Source organism: Drosophila nasuta, chromosome 2R (assembly GCF_023558535.2).
Source record: "Drosophila nasuta strain 15112-1781.00 chromosome 2R, ASM2355853v1, whole genome shotgun sequence".
Taxonomy (NCBI): domain Eukaryota; kingdom Metazoa; phylum Arthropoda; class Insecta; order Diptera; family Drosophilidae; genus Drosophila; species Drosophila nasuta.
Genome location: NC_083456.1, coordinates 29,914,515 through 29,933,148, shown reverse-complemented (window position 1 = coordinate 29,933,148; position 18,634 = coordinate 29,914,515). Strand labels below are relative to the sequence as shown.

Here is an 18,634-nt window from a genome sequence, read left to right as displayed (position 1 = left end):
TTTTCCCCAACAACAACAACAACGATGGCAAACTAAGTGGCGCTCAGCGAAACACTTGAAAACGAGTGGGAAAAAGGTAAAAAAGTTGCTGAAAAAATAAATAAAGGAAAAACTCGATTGACTGCTGTTGTTTATGGTTAGTTTGTTGTTATTTTTAGCACGCAAAGTGTAAAAATTGTTGCTCCCTGTATCTCTTCAACCACATTAATTAAAGTAATTTTTATAAGCTTCTACTTGAAGTGAAAACTAAAAACAATAATGAGTTATCTAGTCAGACGATTCGGTTTGTATCGAAGACACACCTCAAATTTCAGACAATTTGTTTGCATTTTTCTTGCTATTTTTCAATTAAAATCAACTTGTGTTTTTGTCTGCGGCAGCATTTAAAATTTTCTTTCTTTTATCATCTTTTTTTTTTTGACCATTTTGTGTTTACTTAGGACCTTGTTTTGTTTATCTGCGCAAATGAAAAGCAACAGCGACAAAGACTCGGATAAATAATGTACGTAACGAGATATAGATACGTACACACATTCTTCAGAATGTATATGTAGTATCTATATAGATATAGCATAATTGTGTTTTACATTTTTGATATGTGTTGAAAGTTTCGCTGCTCACTTTGGCGCATATTTAGCAGCTCATAAATCTTCGATGGATACAGTTTTGTGATTTATAACAACGAACGACAACAATAAAAAATGTGAGCATTACAAATAAGAGGAAAATGGAAAAGTTTAAATGCTAAGATGAGACAAGCTGAAGAGATCGATGTTACGTTGAGTGGGACTACTATCTAGATACTTATCAATATCAACGGTACCATCTTTGATAGTAAGATCTAATCAACATCGAAGAAGTGTACAAAAATAGCTAACTTATGAAATTTTGTCTGTTGCTAAAGAAATCGCATTTTAATTGCAATTAATGGGCGTGGCAATTTCGTAGCGTGTCCAAAATTCTGACAGATATCATAATTATTTATGCGAAGACTTTTGTTTTCGTTTCGCTCGTTTTTTTTTTCTATAATGTAAAAAATTGTGGCTGGGTCAAAAGGGTTTAATTCGCCAAATGGGCAGGCAAAACTTTTCAAATTAAATTAAAAGCATGCCAAAAGGGAAAAGACAAAACAAATTTGATGAGTCAGCTGCGTGTTGTGCAACTGCAGCGTTTAAAAGTCAATAAATCAACGCTCAAATGATAAGGGTTACACCAGAAAAAAATCGTACTATATATATCCAATATTAAAACCTATAATTAATAAAGGGAAAAGCAAAAACAAATTTGACTAACAACTGACAGCTGAAAGATGTCTCAAAGAGCGAAGGTCTGAAGACAAAAGAAAAAACTGTGAACCGGTTGTTGGCATTTATCTTTTGTTGAACTTGTATCTTTAATTACACAAAAATATTTAAATTTAAGCTAGTTGCAGCTTTTAAATTTCGATACAAAATCCTCTATATCATCGGCGGCTCAATGGTCTAGGGGTATGATTCTCGCTTTGGGTGCGAGAGGTCCCGGGTTCAAATCCCGGTTGAGCCCGGTTTCTTTTTTAATTTATTCTTACTCAAGAAAGAAAAAAATAATAAATAAAAAAATAATAATTTTATAGCAACACATTGACAATGTGACTTTATTGCCAATACAATAGATAAAAATTCAATTCAGGATTTTCCCCACACACCGTCTGCCTTGACATTTTTATGATTATTTCACTCCTTTTGCTCGGTGACAAATTTACATATCCCCAGCGTTTGTCGTGGTTACATATGACGACAGCCTTGGGAATTTCGAATACCAAGGACGCAATCTCAATGCCAATCGTATGATGTGAGAATTGCTACAAGCGCCTGTTTCATGTTATTGTTATTATTGTTGTTGCTGTTGCTGTCGTTCTCGTTGTCTAAACAATAAAGAATAATCGCTTTGGCTTGTGGATGTTGTCGCTACTTGTCTGAGTGCCTCTGCCTCTGGTTTTTGTCTCAGAAGTTTGCTTAAGCATCGACGTGCCTCGTTTTATTGCTTGTAATTTGCATGCAAGTTACGCATCGGACAACTTTTTTTTTCCTCTTGTTTGTGTGCTCTCGGTTATTGCCGACTTTAAGGCGCTTAAATGGCGCATACGCTGCATGGATGAGTTGTCAATTGATCGTGGCGTCTGCTAAGTGCAAAGTTTTGTGGCCATAAACACAAACAATAAATTTGTTGCAGTTAAATGAAAAGTTTTCCATATATCACTAATTTCCTTAGCAATCGAATTTGATTTCTGGAATGTCACAAATATAATCCGCGTTTATATTGTGATTTTAAATTAGATTTTAATTTTAAGGAATAAAATAATAAAAACAAAATCAGTAATTCGTCGTATATACATCTGCTTTATTCTTCCCTCCTCACTATAAAATGAAAGGAATTTTAATACTGCTGAGAAATGAAAATAAATCTACGCTTTTCACTGTCAACGCGTATTAATCAGCAAACCTTTTGGCCTTAACCATTTGGCCGGACAAAACGAAGTATTTGCCAATCAATTGCCGCAAACACAAATTGTCCATTTTCCTGTCGCCTGCTGTCGCCGGTGCGGAAGGAATTTTAAAATTCAAATATAAAATAAAATGCCCAATTGAAATTGGTTACAATGAACATCCTCAACAGCGGTTGAGAGCGAGACTGACACATTCACAATGAACCCAAGACAACTTCAGGTTCAGCTGCTGGTGGCTTTTTGTCTGCGAAGAGGAAGTTGGAGCGGGAGATAGAGGAGAAGGGATTGGGGGAACGACCGCAGCAAAATAATATTGAAAATCCGTAGACAATTGTGTACACATTTCAGCACTTGGCGGACCCTGGCGGACTTAAGTTAGACCGTTTTTGCTGCTGCTGATAATGAAAATCAACTCAATTGGAATGGAGAGCGAAACTGTCCGAAATTTCGGTTTTCATTTGCATTGGAAATTCTTTTGCATTCCCATTTTTTTAATAAAACAAAACCGGCAGACGTCTCAGCAAAAATGCCAATTAAACGAGCACTAGGGGAAATCTGACTCCACAAAATTCTCTTTACTTCCCACTTTTCCCCACTCTCCTGGTGCGCTACTCATTAGCACAAATCATTGTCATGCATGCTGGCGCATAAAACACAAGCTCGCGTATAGCATATCAGGCTGATGACAACGAGCGCCGCAAAGTAGGCAACAAAAAATATGCAGGCATTACAAATTATTAACATTATCCTGCAGGACCCGGCCTAGATAATCCACTGTGGCAAAGCGCTACAAATGATTTGCTTTAACATCCAGCCGACGGTCCGGCAAATTGCAACAGCATCAAAAAGCAAACCAAGTCCTGGCTGTGGTCATGCTGCTAAGTGGACAAATCTACCACAAATACGAAAATCACCCTCATTATGGCCCGAAAAACGTAAATTCCACTCGCCGTGGGTGAGCTTCTCTTCTTTTTTTTTGGCGCTATCTCGCAATGACGACAAGACCACTGGCCATGTTAACAGACACTCCGTTAAATGGTCAGCCCACACAACAAGCACAACAACACACACACAACAACAACAACAACAACTACTTGAAATGGGAGTGTGAAGCAGAGCGGCGACAATGTTCACAGTTAGTCTGGCATACGGACCGACCGCTGTCAACGTGCCTGACACTAAAGTGGTTTAAGGCGATAAGACGCCTGAGGTCTGTATGATTGTATGTGATCAGCCTGGACATTGCACTATGGACAAAAATCATAATTTTTTAGAGAATATGTGAATTGTATTTATTCATAAAATGAATTGGGCAAAAGTTAACATGCTTAAACAATAGAAAATAAACTTTATACTCATATTACATTTTGATTTAGAAAGTTCCTTAAAAATAAATTAGTATCTGACTTATTGTCACACTCTTAAAAACTCTCTTAAAAATGTTTTAATATTTGAAGACATAATATTAAATACAAAATTAAGACAGCTATTTCTTAAATACAAATATGTACATACTAGGTGAAAATATATCTATTTAAAAAATAATAATGAGATCTTTAAAATGATAAAAATTTCTTAGCATTTGCTTTTCACAATCTTCAAACTAAATATTTGTCAAGAAATGTCCATTTATTCCATAGTGTTGTACTTCTCATTGTAGCTGTGACATAGGAATGCCTAGCTGGTGGCATTGTCTGCCTCGCGAATCTTAAATAAGTTAGGTAAAGAGTAAGTAGTTGTATTAGCAACCGTTAAGCTAAAGCTCGACATTGGCTATAGCAGTTAAATAAGCGTAGCTAATTTCTAATTGTCTGTTAAATTAGCTAAGGAATGTACGAGTATTTGAAAAAATTTTAGAGAATATTGAGAGCCTTTCTCTATGAAGATATTTTATGTAATTTACTATAACCCCAAAATTATATAGACGGATAAAGTTGGAGTTAATATAGTGCATTTTCATGTGATACACTTGTTTTAGATAATAAACATTCGTGAAATGCGGAACTATTCAGATATTGTAATATCATATTACTACAGCTTAAATATTAAATATTTATCATTTGAAAAAGTTTGCGAGAAAATTCCGTATGATTAAGTGTATTGCAAACTAAGCCCTGTCATCAGTTGCTACTGATCTGATATATCACAATAAATTTTGGTTTATTTTATCTGTAAGTCTTCAAAATTGAAATGAATTGAATAAATTCTCTGATATATACATAAAATGAAATTATTCTTATTTAGGAGTTATTAAAGATTCTTTAGAAAGGATTATTAACTTTATTATTAAAGCAGATCTTTTAAAATCTTCAAAGACTATAAAAACTTGTATTTCCTCTAACTATCATTTAGATTTGTCCAGTTGATTTTTGTTGTCTTTCCCCAACAGCAAACAGCGACAATTAAGGGAAACTCATTCCGAGTGGCCACAATGTAAGTTCTCATTCCGATAAGACAGCTGCTAACTGTAAATTACTTTGCTCCCGGATCTATCGAAAACTGCTTAAGCAAGCAGAAATCAATCGATTTGCTAGCGGCAGTTATCTGAATTCCTTCCCTTCTTAATCTCTATGCATCTAGTTGTCTCTTTCTCAGTGGTTGCGGCTAAAATCCAATTGCTAGCGCCAAAAAATTATATGCAACGTATTGTGTGTGTGTGTGGGGAAGTTGTTGGACTCGGCAACGTTTTCCATTTATTACAACTAAGTAGACACAGACAACAACAAGTGGTAAGAGATGGAGACTATTGACGGGGGGGAAGAGGCAACTTTGGTCGAGGTCTTAGTCCTTGCTTTTTTTATGCTCTTTGTGTAGTTTCAGCGACTAAATGGTTTGAGCGATAAATAATGTCCGTTTGTACTTTTAAACGACTTCCTTTCATTTGTTTTGCTCGACGAAGGCGAATGCGAATGCGAAGCGAAACACTTGGAGCATTCGGCTGTTCAAATTGTTTCAACGCCAATACATAATGGCTGCCACGCCCCCTTGCCCTTGCACTGGGAGGCAGGAAAACAAGCCGTCAAAGATAGCAATCTTCGATTTTGCTTTCGTTTTTTCTATTTTTTTCTTTTTGCTTTTTCTGGGGTTTCATTTACTTCGTGTTGCTGTTGTTCAATTGATGTATCCTGGGATAAGGCAAAAACCGAAATGTTTTGCTAGTTGTTGTTGTTGTTGCTGCTGTTGCGTGGCATTGCGGCATATAAATCGTTTTATTTGCAGCGCAACATTATTGGCGTCTGCCTGGATTGGATGACGCGTGTAGGAAATGCTATTTTTGTGTTGTTGTGTCGCCGCGCTTGAGGTTCCTGAGAAGATAAATGGCTCACTTAGCAAGCGCCCCTCGCCCCCTGCCCGTTGCCTTATACAATCCTGGCACATCCTGTATCGCTGGCTGGCTGAATGAATGTTCGAGGTGACGAAGCAGCAGGAACAACAACAGCAAACTCATGATAGGTGTGTGCGGTTTAACGCTTTGGGTTTAAGTTGGACACTTGCCTCTGGGGGGCGTGGCAGGTACGTGCCCACGATTTGGCTAAGACTGACAAATAAAGGTGACTTTATCAGTGGCAACTGATGGCAGGGCTTAGTTTGCAATACACAGACGGAGATGAAATAAGAGACAGTGAAAGAGGGGACATAAAAAAGAGAGTTTGAAGTGGAGGATTGAAATAGAAAGAGATTCAAAAAGTGTCGAAAATAACACCTTAAGAAAGACAAAGGTATTTTGGGGTTTGATTAGACAATATTGTATTTGAATGAAGGGAAAAAAAGCTGTTGGGCATTTTTACATTCATTTGGAATAATAGTAAAAATTGTAAATGAAATGCTGTCTACTAGTTTCAAAGTGAATAAAGCACTTAGTGGGTTGTTAAATATAATATAATAAGAAACATGAAACACAAAACAATGTTAAAAGAGAGTATTTCATGACTTTTAATGCAAAATGTATTTATATTATGAAGTATGTTTAATGATAAAATAATCATTTTAATCTATATTAAATATGGAGGTTTGAACAAGTTTTTTAGTGTTGCTTAACAGATAAATAAAAAAGCTAAGGAATACATGTAACAGGGGTGGAGCCTATTCGATAGACCCTATTGGTATCGTTTGGCATTAGCAATACGATATGCACGAAGCTATGAGTATCATCAGGTGCTCGTAGTGGATCATCAGAAGTCAGAAGTAAGAAAGAAGATCATATCTTTAATCTATATTGTTTACACTTTTACTTTTCAAGTCTATTATAAATACAATAATACAATACAAATATTATTATATTTCTACACTAATACAAATATTTCCAGCTCAAAAGTTCACGAATTGCTAGTAAAATTAACACAAATTATAGACAAATAAAAATGTAACTTTATTTTTTCTAAACTATAGACTACCCAGCACTCTAGCTATAAAAACCAGTTGCGTATTTGGTCTCATATTAAGTTCTCTCAATAAATTTTCTGTACGCAGATATGCAGACTTGCCTCAAAAATCAAGAAAGCAGCCTCAGTTGCCCACACTTTAGCAAATACGCGTATGTAGGAATATTCGTATTGTGTACACACAGACACATAAATCAAACAATAAGTACTCTTTATTATTATTATTTGCACTTTTTGCATACACTCGGCTCGTGGCTTGTATGAGGCACACGGTATTTACTTAAGCAGCAGCAGCAGCAGCAGCGGAGCATACTTCAACTTGGCTTATTGAATAAGTCAGCAGTGAGCAGTCGGCAGTCGGCAGTGAACAGTCGGCAGTCATTTCGAGGGCAGACGCCCAAAAACTTCAATAACAACACCCAGACCCACTTGAGCCACAGAAGAAAAGTTTACAGCGACGCCCCGTCGCTACACGGATCCATTCGAGCCACGCCCCCTAAAAGCAACAGCAGCCGCAGCAGAAATAACATAATTTGCATAAAATTGACGTTAAAGGTTACTCGTAGAGCAACATTATGGAATGGCAAACATTTACTTAGGCAAACGCAACTGGAATGTGTTCGCCGAGTGCTCGGCATTAATAACCTTAAATCAATTTCATTATGTTTCAACGGTGCCCGAAATTCGCCAGCTAAACCCACATGCAAAACATGAGTTAAATTAATTTTTTATTTGCCGCAAAGCAGTCAAAAAAAGGGCTACAACAATTCCTAAACAAATTACACGCGTGTAAAAACGCGCGCGTTTCCCTCGCGTTTTTTTTGTACGTTCTGTGTATCGCCCACAAGTCGCGTCTCACTCATAAACACATTAATTACCACCAACTGTGTTTTGGGTTTTTGCGGTGAACGCTTATTTCACTTGCATGTTGCGCTGGAAAATTGCCAACTAATCAAATTATAATGCCTACAACGGAGATTTTGTTCCGCACTCGGATATCAGACATTTTTCTCGTTTAAACTAATTAATTAGCAAATTTGCAGGCGTTAAAATGTTGAATGCCAGCCAAAGAAAGCGCACATAAATCTTGTCGCATAACAGCCAGCCGTCGCACACACAAACATATGCACATGGGGCGTATGTGTAATGTGCAAGCAAGTGGGAAGGGGAGAAGATTACGCATACGCCAAGTGGGCGTTGACTTCCTCTTAAGCAGAGTAAAAGTGATGACAGCTAATGATTGGCAGAAGAAAGAGGAAATATTGTGAAATATAGAATAATTTAAAAAATAACTTATATGTAAAACACATTGAAATAATACAAATTATTGCTACTTAGCGAATATTTAAGGATTACAAAATTAAAAAAATGTAATACGAATTTAAATCAAAATTGTCTAATTCCGATATTTATTATAGAACATTTTAAAAATGAAACTATTTATATTTATTGTTTTTACTTAGTCTAAACACAGCGGCTAAGCAAAAATTATGCCACTCATTTATTAATGACCTGAATAAATAATTAGATTTATGCAAAGTTAATTTATTTGCCTGACCAGTCAAACGACAAGAATAATAGCACTAATAAATGCTGTGAAACGAAACAAATCTTGAATGTTGTTTCGCCCAGAACCCGCAGCTAATTCCAGCTGAAGTCAAGCGTACAAAAGCGATTACGCAGCCGATTTTTGGGTGGCGAGAATGGCAAAAACAGCTTTTTTGCAACAACGTAAATGTTAACAACAAAAACAGATAAGCCAGCATAAAATAAAGTCGAATAAAATAAAAGCCAAAATAATAAACTCGCTGACCGCAAGAAGAAGAGTTGCGCCCCAAAAATGCGTTCAAGAGTAAAGCGAATGCGATGATAACGCGCTGATAATGTGAAAAGGGATTCGGTTTGACTTTGGCATTGGCATTGGCATTCAAGGCGGTCAGCTAGTGAATATTGTGTGGCCCGTCGTGGCCAGAACTCCCTCGGGTGCCATTGCAGCCAATTAGGTGCGTCTGTTATGGCCCTCTCATTCCACTTTTGGGAATGTATGTAAATGTTGTTGGAATTGGCGCAACCCTTGTGCGTGTGCAGATTATCAAATTAGCGTAAATGTTATTGGCCCTTGGGTTCGCTTTAGTTGGCATTAGACTCGCTGACATGCCACACATGTGGCGACGGCGTTGACTGTGGAAATTTTCAATTTCCTGCCATCCCAAAAAGGTGCCATCCTCAACAGGATGCGACTCGACTACGCACAACAAACACACAACAACATCCAAGCGAATCGCTTGGCTGCCTTGTGTGATAAACGCAAATCCTCACATGATTTAGTCGACTGTCACTGAACCCGGTTAGTTGGCACTCATAAAATAAAAAAGGCACATACATATATATCATTTCTTTAAATGAAATACTATATATATTGTATGCATAGAATTCATTTGCGCTTTTGGGCTATCAAATGGCACACAACTTGGCCAAAAGCTGCTTAACTGTTATAGTTACTTGAAACCTTTGGGTTTTGTCCAAACTCTTCCTAAGCTTTGTGACTGTGACAAAGGTGCTTTTGTGGCAAAGGATGGGGCAAAGGATGTCCTTAAGCCGGCCAAAACTGGACAGCGTGCGACAGTGTTGATAGCCAAAAATTATTTAACTTCACATGTGAATATTCACATTTATTGTTTGGCTGAAAAACAGAGCATAGAATATCAAAAAGTTTTCTTTGGTTTTGGTTTGCTTAAAAATAATCAAACCTTGCAATGTTTATTTAATTTACTTATTAGAATTTGATTTACGGAATTTTAGGAAGATTAACTTTAATTCTTCAAGCTGAAAATGAAAAATCAAATAATAAATACATTTTACTTTCAGTAAAAGATAGAGATATGCTAATTAAATGTATTGAAATGGCAAACTAAAAAAACACGTATTATTATGTGTTTCTTCACAATTTAATAGTTAAATAAATATTTTTTAAACCCCAACAAAAATCCCTTTACTTCAACAATTTTAATCCCCGAATTTCTAAAGACTTTAACACCTTTAAATGGTTGTTGCTCTTTCTCTCTCTCTCTGTTGTTATTTTTGGCGGTGTTGTGGTGGCAATTAGGAAACCTCAGCGACCACAGACCAAAAACCACAGCCAACAAAACTGCGGCCATTAAAAAACAAACTTTAAGCGTTTTACCCACCACTACCCAACACCTTTGACATCCCCCCTGCATTTTCCCCTCTTCAGCTGTCCGTGGAGAACAAAAACCATTAAAACAATTTAATCGCACTCGAAAGTAGCGAGCAAGAAATCTCCACACAAATATCAAAAGACGAAATGAAATGCAAAAGTTTTTATTTAGACTCTTGGCGTTTTGCTGCTTCTTGCTGCTGCTGCTTTTTTTGGTGTTTGGGTTGATTGTAAATCGTTAGCCCCAATCCCTGGAGAGGAGTCCTGACTTGTGGTGTTTGGTGTTGGGTGTTGCTATCTGCGTTTCCCCTTCAAGCGCATTCGCTATAAGCGTTTACAAGTTAATTTTCACATTGGGACATGACTGACACTCCTCGCTTCTTCGTTCGCCTCTCCTTGCTCAGCAGTTGGGCAATTTCCTCAGCACTTTTGTTTAGTTTTTGATTTGACTTTTACTTTTTGGACCAGCAAGCGGACTGCCGGTTTTTTGTGGCTAATTATCATCATTTTTGTGAAATGCCTAAAGCGATTTCAAGCTATGCAACATGGGGCATGCCACTTGCTATTATGTTGCCACCAACATTATTTCTTCTTCTTGTTGTTGTCGTTGTTGTTGTAGTTCGTCGCGACTTGTGTGATTTGCTGAAACTTTTGCTGTGATTTTTATGGCCAAGAAACAATCAAAATTTAATGAGCGGCGCCAGTTGCCCTGCTTTTGTTTCCTTCGGTCGTGTTTATTGAAAAATAAAATACTCAGCGTAATCAAATAAATGCACAAAAAATGTGCAAAATAAACTCAACTTCCATCATCATCGTTCCGCAGCTACCAATTCCACCCGCATTTGCACGATTCGTTAACCAAAGCACACGTTAACAGGCGAGCACAACAGACGGATCAGAGACGCACATACGGACGGACGGATGGACAGACAGACAGACGGACGGATAGACACACGGTCAGTTTCAGAGCTGCCCTGCGGCATCTGTGGGCCAGTGAGGAAGGAAATGCGAGAACTCTCTCAACTCTCTCCTTCTCATAACTCTGCAACTCATCACATTTGTGTAAAGTATGAGCATGACGAAATCATAAAAGGTAGAGCATTCAAATTTTAGCATGTTGCTTAACAGTTAGTACAAAATTAGATCATTACAATTCTTTTGACATTTTTAAGAATTTGTATATGAGAGTTTAAAGTGTTGTTGCTATGAAATCTTTAAACTTTGAGTTAGAAGTTTATAAGTAAATTCTCCTTAATATATATTATATAATATTAATAAAAATGGATGTCGTTGTTGTGAATCTAAAATCTTAAGTTCAGCATTAATAAGCAAAACTTTTTTGATGTTAAAAACATTTTTTCAAAAGTTTGTATGTGTATTTCTCTATATGTATCTTTAAGTTCAGAAGATCTCCTGTTAGAAATCAATTTGTAATTCCTTTTTGTCACTATCAAAAATAGTCATCGGTATTCCCAGCATCTACTATTCAAGGATTCTATATTTATTTTTATGATTATGTTAAATATTGTTAGCGATTATATTCACGAAGTTATATCGTAAAAGTTTAAGTATTGAAAATTGTTCAGTTACAAATTCATGAGTAAATACTGTCTGATATCATAAACTTTCAGAATCCATATCAAAAACTTTTATATTTATGTTATGCATTTCAAATTAAAATGATTGTAATTTCAGTAATTTTGCTATATTAAAAGAGCATTAAAATTCTAATACTGTTCAATTGCCCTTTCATTCTGGCCATTGTTGCTATTTCTTATGCTCGTATCTCTCACATTTGTGTGTGTTGCATCAAATGCTTTTAACTTTTTTATTTGACATGCACGAGGCATTGTTGTTATTGTTCTTTTGCTGTCGTTGTTTGCTTGTTACAACTGTCGTTTCGGACATGTCCAAAAAAAGGTACAACAACAATACAAAAAAGCAAAGTACATTGCCCAAAAAAAAAAAATGACAACAAGAAATGCTGCAAAATTGTTGGCAAATATTGAATTTGCAACATATTCGACTCATGTGTCACAACGCGACTCTGAATGTGGAATGTCGAGTGTGTTGCTCCTGCTTTCAAGGGGGGAACTGTTGCGAGTGAGTTACAAAAGGTTTGCACTGTTTGCCAACATTCATTCACATGGGGAGTTGGGAGTTGCCAAATGGTTTGCTTACCTTTTTTTCTGTTTTGTTGGATTTTTTGGTGGCGAGTTGCCCAATTTTTTGCAACTGAATTACCAAATGTTGCACAGCTGTTGTGCAAATAGTAAACCATTAATTTTAAGTGCTGTTTGTGTGACTTCAAAAAAGAATTGTGAGTGGGAGGAAAAAAATATAATTTATAAAAATAATACTACTCTAAACTTCATTCTCTCTCTCTCTTTCTTCTCATCATCATCTCAACTACATAACTGACCATTTATGAGACGCTCATTATTCCACCCTTAGAACTGTGAAGCACAACAACCCCATGGCAAATGAACTTGTCTCTTAATTAAAGTTAAGCCCACAATGGCCAAAAGAAAGCCAGGGCCTTGGCAGAAGGCAAGTCAAAAGTGTCCGAAAACAAAATTAACAATTATGAATTTAACAAGAAATTATATTTGTAAGTGCAACGCGTTGGCCAAATTAGATTTTTATTGTTTAAAGAAAATTATGCAAATGCTGTGGCACACAAAAAGGCAATTAACATTAGCAACATTCCCTTTTTATTGAGCTGTCAAGACTCTGAGCAGCTTAATAATTAATGCTAGACGTTGGCAAACCGTGCGTATGAGTAATCTGCGTTTAAGCGCTACACAATGATTATTACATTAGAGCAATGAAATCCGTGCCGCAGCTTCTTCGTCTTGCGGTTACCTTCTTGTGGTTTTCTGTCTCTTCAGCTGGTCAAAGTTTTGTGCCCATTGTCGGAATTATTCATAACAAACAAGGGAAAGGAAATGAGATGGAAAGGGAATGGAATGGAGGAGAGACAACCTCAGTTTTTGGGTACGCCTCGGGCGTGTAGTAAACTAATTACCCCAGCTCCTGTTTTTGGTGTGTATGCGACGTTGTTTGTTTATATGTTTGTCATTGCTGTTATCCTTGTTGTTGTTGCTAGAAGGGATGGCAGACAAGGACATGTGCGGTGCGCCGTCTGCGCCTTTTAATAGTTTCATAAGCTTCACTTAAGATTCGCTGACACATGTTCCAGGGCCAGTCAAGTGCTTGTGCATATATTAAACGCGTCCAATCTCACAATCAGTCCCATTTACGTTGACATAAATTGATATCACGGCACTTATGTCTTCATTCAGATAAGACCAACCAGCAGACACTATTCCTTTCTCTCACTCTCTCTCTCTCTCTTTCTTTGGGCGTGCCATTAATTGACATATTTATGAGGGTATCTCTGGCCATTTAGCAGCTCTGATTTGATTAAGATGTTTGGAATGTGTTTTGGGTTCTCAACACAGCGGGCTGTGCGGATAGTGAAAGGATGCGCAGTTTGCTTGCCGATTAAAGTAATGGACTGAGATCAAGTTAGTTTACTTACTCTTAGCACTGCAATTTGCGTGAATTTTTATAAGAAAATGTTTACAGAACATGTTGAATAAACTTTAGAAAGTTAAATTATATGTTTACCTGACATAATAGTATATCAATATAACAAATATAGTCATCGTTCTGTTTTTTGCGGTATTTTAAGTTGGTATATCCATAGAATAATACTATTAGTATAGTATATCAATATACCAAATATAGTCTTCGATATGCTTAAGTGCTCTTTCGGTATATTAATTTGGTATATTTTTAGAATACTGTAATGTCTTATTAAAGTATATGTTTACCCGCCATAATAGTATATGAATATACCAAATGCAGTCTTCGGTATGTTATTAATTTGATATATTTTTAGAATAATATCGTACTTTTTTGAACCTTCATTCAAAATGCGAAGCGGGTATCTCAACTGTATCTTTTTTACTTGTTTATTTATTTATTTAGTTGTTTTTCTTCATATTACTACAATTAAAAGCTTATAAATTGTGTTTCTAGTAGTCAATACCTTCGCAATTTATTTTAAATTCTAATGAAGTTATTTATTACCAAAAATGTTTTATCTTTATTTTCACATCAGTAGGAAATGAAAGTTTAAATTTCAAATTGTTAAATGTTCATAAAATAATATTTTCTATAAAATACATTAAAGTTTTGACTACTCTTCAAATAATGTATTGCATTTGTATTTATTTTCCATCATTTGATTGTCACCGCAGAAGACAACGACGCGATTTGCTTTGCGTTGCTTTGAGGCAAGTTTTATTTACTCAAAGGCTTCTTAAGCCATTGCAGCTCGTGTTCATAACAGATGACCTCATATTTATGACCCCGCACAAGAAATTTGGTTTCTAAGACTTGTGTACCATTTTTTGTGCTTTGCTCCTTTATTTTTTATGGCAAGGCGAAAGGCGAAAGCCGAAAGGCAAACACACTCGAGTCATAAAAAGATGCCTGCAGACAAACAAAAGCGACACAGTCAACATACTGCTGCTGCTGTTGCTGTACAATATGTGGTCGGGGTTAGAACCTTGGCCACATAAAGATCAAATGTCAATACGGAACGGAATGGGAGCATAGCGCTAAATGTGGCCAAAAGCAAAGCAATGGAAAGACAAACAGCGCCAAAAGACAGCAAAATACTCATATACAATGATTTCTAAACGTTGTCATAAAAATGAAATGAAAACAAGCAGAAGGCAACTCGAGATGGGGGAAAACAATGTTAAAGATGGAAAAAAACTTAAGACATTCAATAAGTTTACTTACAGCTTAGGGAGAAGCAAGGGGAAGCAAGGGGAATCTGACCTTTTTATCGCTCTAAATACGTTTATGACTCTTCGCTTTTTTGTTGGCTTCCTATGTATGTGTGGCTTATAAATCTCGGTGTGTGTGTGCTTTTTGTTGTGCACAGCAAATTGTTTTTAACGACAATGTGTGTCCATGTAAATTATTAGTTTAATAAACGTTGGCTTCATAGCAAATTATTGCCCATTGACAAAAGCAGCAGAATGAAGTAAATCTTTCGACTAAGATTCAATATAATATTCAACAAAAGTCTGTTGAAATTGATTTTAATACTTCATATTAGTTAGACGCATAAAGAGTGAAGTTAAAAATTTGGTCCAGCTCTAATTAACCTATTCTTAAGCTTAAGATATGTATTCAGGAATGCGTTTAGCATTTCAGTTTTATGTATTTTAAGCCATCAATTTCCTAGAAAAAGAATTTCAGAGAATTTCAATCTTTCGTTGAAAGAGATTTTTTTTATATCACAATTAATTTCAAACTGTGAATTGAAGATATACAAACCTATATAGGAATTTATTTATTTATTATTCCACACATTATTTTTCTGTTTTTCTTTTCAGAAAAGTTACAGAAACTCATTCTTTTAATAATATAGTTGTAATATTTATATTAAATTTCGTATATTACCAAATTTTAAATAGATTTATCAGTCGTCAAAGGAACTAAATCTATCCAAAATTATACTTCAAGTCAAATTACCAACTTTAAGTTACTTTCTCTACTCAACGACACCCCTTTTTACTGTCAGTTGCTAAAGTCAAATATATTTTTCAATTAATATGAAATCAAGCATTAAAATTGAATTAGCAAACGAAATCATTTTTGTGTGGAACGAGAAAACTTGGCAGCAACTTTTTGGACCAATTAGAAAATGAACGACAACAAGTCGACTCAAGGACAATATGTTGCCTACTTTGCGGCAGGAGCAAACAGGCGTCTTGCCAAATATTGTTTAGTAATTTTAGTACGCTAATTTTCTACTTGTATGCTAGCCGGCGGCCAGACCTGGCAAAAGTTCAACTAACAAACAAAAGCGATAATTACAAGAAAACAGCCAGAGTCTTGGTTGGAAGGAGTCGAGGATAACGCCAGGACACCAAACACGGCGGAGGTTGTAGTAAAGTTTTGTGTCAGTTTCGCATGCGAATGCAAATAATTTTACAAAAATTAAAAGCAGACGGCGGGCGGGCGACACGCAAAACTTTTGCGAACATTCAACATTTTTGAAATCTATCCCGATGCTATGACATGTCAAGAGTGAAAGGGTTACTCGACTCCCCCATATCCTTGTTGTTCCTGTTTTTGTTGTTGTACTTTATGTGGCTGTCTAACGGCATTTAACCTACGCCTCTATAATTCACGCCATTTTCAGCGGCATTTAAATGCAGCGCGCACAACTCACATCCTGACGATGCCAAGTCGTGTCCTGTCTATCCTCTGGCTCTGGCTCTGTCCTCGGCTCCCCAGCTGGGATAACGATAAGCCAAACATGATTTTACGACAATGTTATTACCAGCAGCAGCACAGTAGCAAAAACGACGAGGGAATGCTGGGGAGGGGAATCCCTTGTATTGTGTGTTGTGCTTGTTGAGACGTAAACGGCATTCTGACTGTGCGGAGGATAAATCTGGGGTAGCCCTAGGGTTATATGGCATGACGCTGACGTCGCCGTGATTGTTTAAAGTTATGAATAATTAAATATTTGAGCAGGTTGCGGACTCATTCTCTGAACTGGAACTGGAGATATAGTGCATGTGAAAAGTCCTTACTCAACTTCACTTTCGCACTAACCTTTTATCTTGAATCGACCACAAAACGCTAATGCAAATAATTGCCGTCCATTTCGAGTGTGTTCAACTGGAAATTATGTGCGCAGTTAATTACAGAAAATGAGAGAAAAAATTAACAAAACCAAAAAGGAAAAAGAAATCCTCTCTGGAGATGCGGGGCATCGATCCCCGTACCTCTCACATGCTAAGCGAGCGCTCTACCATCTGAGCTACATCCCCTGTTGAAAATGCTTGAAATGATAGTCTTATTTTAAATCAACCCTATGCCCTACACTACTCTACGTGATTTATGTTCGAAAAGCAAGTTGGTATTACAAACTGAATTAATTTCCCAAATAATTTGTATTCAACCTTGGTTTTATTTTAGAAAGTTGCATTTTAAAATTGAATTTTAAACAAAGTGCAACTCAAGATCGTTGACTTAAGAAGACAAATAGGCGATCGTAAATGCAAGCGGCTCAATGGTCTAGGGGTATGATTCTCGCTTTGGGTGCGAGAGGTCCCGGGTTCAAATCCCGGTTGAGCCCGTCGATTCTTTTTTGATTTTTTTAAGATTAATTTTACTAAATCTGTTCTAGAGTTAATTACTTTATAAATTTATTAAGCTACTATCTTTTACTATCTCTGCTGATTATTTACATTAATTTGTGTCCAACTACCATTTGATGAATAAAAACCAGTTTTTTGTTGATTTGTAAGTTGACCAGCATTTTCGAATCAAAACTGCTTCTGTAGCCTTCTTGCATAATATAAACGTCAGTTCATGCATATTTATGCTTTGGTCGCACTTTCAAATTTTGTTTGGGCCAATGAACCAGAAATACGTGACCAGTTTTAGGTTGTTTCTTTTGTAACAGAAACTTGTATCTTTGTTTATTGCGCTCATTTGTTGATTCCATTCATGTGGACAATTGCTGACCATGGTCTTGCATTCCAGTTATTTACAGACCAATCTATTTTTAGATTCTACGAGCTGCAGCTTTTAAATTGACCACAAAATCACCGAAAATCACAACGGGGATGTAGCTCAGATGGTAGAGCGCTCGCTTAGCATGTGAGAGGTACGGGGATCGATGCCCCGCATCTCCAGTTTAAAGGACTTTAGTCCTTCTTTTTTTATCTCTTTAGTTAATTGTGTAATTTCCAAAATTAACGATTTTTTTATTTGGAAAGCGTTTTTAAAAATTGTATGCTTAATTAATATGGGCCGAGCAGGACTTAAAATGTACATCTAGGATATCAGCTACAATTCTCAAATAATAGTTTTGGATGTGTCCACATATCATTTTTGAAAAAAACAATCTTTTACACTACATATTTTTGAAGTTATCTTTTCTAGGGAAATAAATAACGGCAAAATGCAACGGGGATGTAGCTCAGATGGTAGAGCGCTCGCTTAGCATGTGAGAGGTACGGGGATCGATGCCCCGCATCTCCAGTTAAAAGGAATAAATCAGTTCTTCAATTTTTTTAAATTTATTTGTAACATTGTGAAGTTTATTTAAATCTTTAAAATAAATAAAAATAATTTAAATAAATAAATAAAAATAAATAATACATATGTATGTAAATATCATATCTCAATCAAAACAAACACCACATTCATTAGAATACTAATTCATATACATACTAAATAATTGTATAATAATTAAATTTTAATATTTTTAAAATCATATCTATTTTAAAAATCGTTTACAAAAAATTAATCCTCTCTGGAGATGCGGGGCATCGATCCCCGTACCTCTCACATGCTAAGCGAGCGCTCTACCATCTGAGCTACATCCCCTGATGATCGTCGCTTGTCCAAAACGTACCACATTCCACAGTACTGCCGAAAATAATCTAATCAAGGGCTGCTTCGGTTTGGAACAATCTGGAATGAAACAAGACAACCCACAAAATCGACCCAACACAACATCCACAACCCAGCCGAAGAAAT

General features: G+C 36.3%; 6 non-coding genes across 6 annotated transcripts; 4 read left to right on the top strand and 2 right to left on the bottom strand.

Moving 5' to 3' along the window:
• The first annotated feature begins 1,470 nt into the window (after window positions 1-1,470).
• On the top strand, window positions 1,471-1,542 carry Trnap-ugg (transfer RNA proline (anticodon UGG)). Its single transcript has one exon. It is a non-coding gene; the product is annotated as a tRNA-Pro (tRNA).
• A 15,299-nt stretch (window positions 1,543-16,841) lies between these two features.
• Window positions 16,842-16,914, bottom strand: Trnaa-agc (transfer RNA alanine (anticodon AGC)). Its single transcript has one exon. It is a non-coding gene; the product is annotated as a tRNA-Ala (tRNA).
• A 236-nt stretch (window positions 16,915-17,150) lies between these two features.
• Window positions 17,151-17,222, top strand: Trnap-ugg (transfer RNA proline (anticodon UGG)). The gene has a single exon. It is a non-coding gene; the product is annotated as a tRNA-Pro (tRNA).
• A 489-nt stretch (window positions 17,223-17,711) lies between these two features.
• On the top strand, window positions 17,712-17,784 carry Trnaa-agc (transfer RNA alanine (anticodon AGC)). The gene has a single exon. It is a non-coding gene; the product is annotated as a tRNA-Ala (tRNA).
• A 276-nt stretch (window positions 17,785-18,060) lies between these two features.
• Trnaa-agc (transfer RNA alanine (anticodon AGC)) lies at window positions 18,061-18,133 on the top strand. Its single transcript has one exon. It is a non-coding gene; the product is annotated as a tRNA-Ala (tRNA).
• Window positions 18,134-18,408: 275 nt separating this feature from the next.
• On the bottom strand, window positions 18,409-18,481 carry Trnaa-agc (transfer RNA alanine (anticodon AGC)). Its single transcript has one exon. It is a non-coding gene; the product is annotated as a tRNA-Ala (tRNA).
• Window positions 18,482-18,634: the final 153 nt, after the last annotated feature.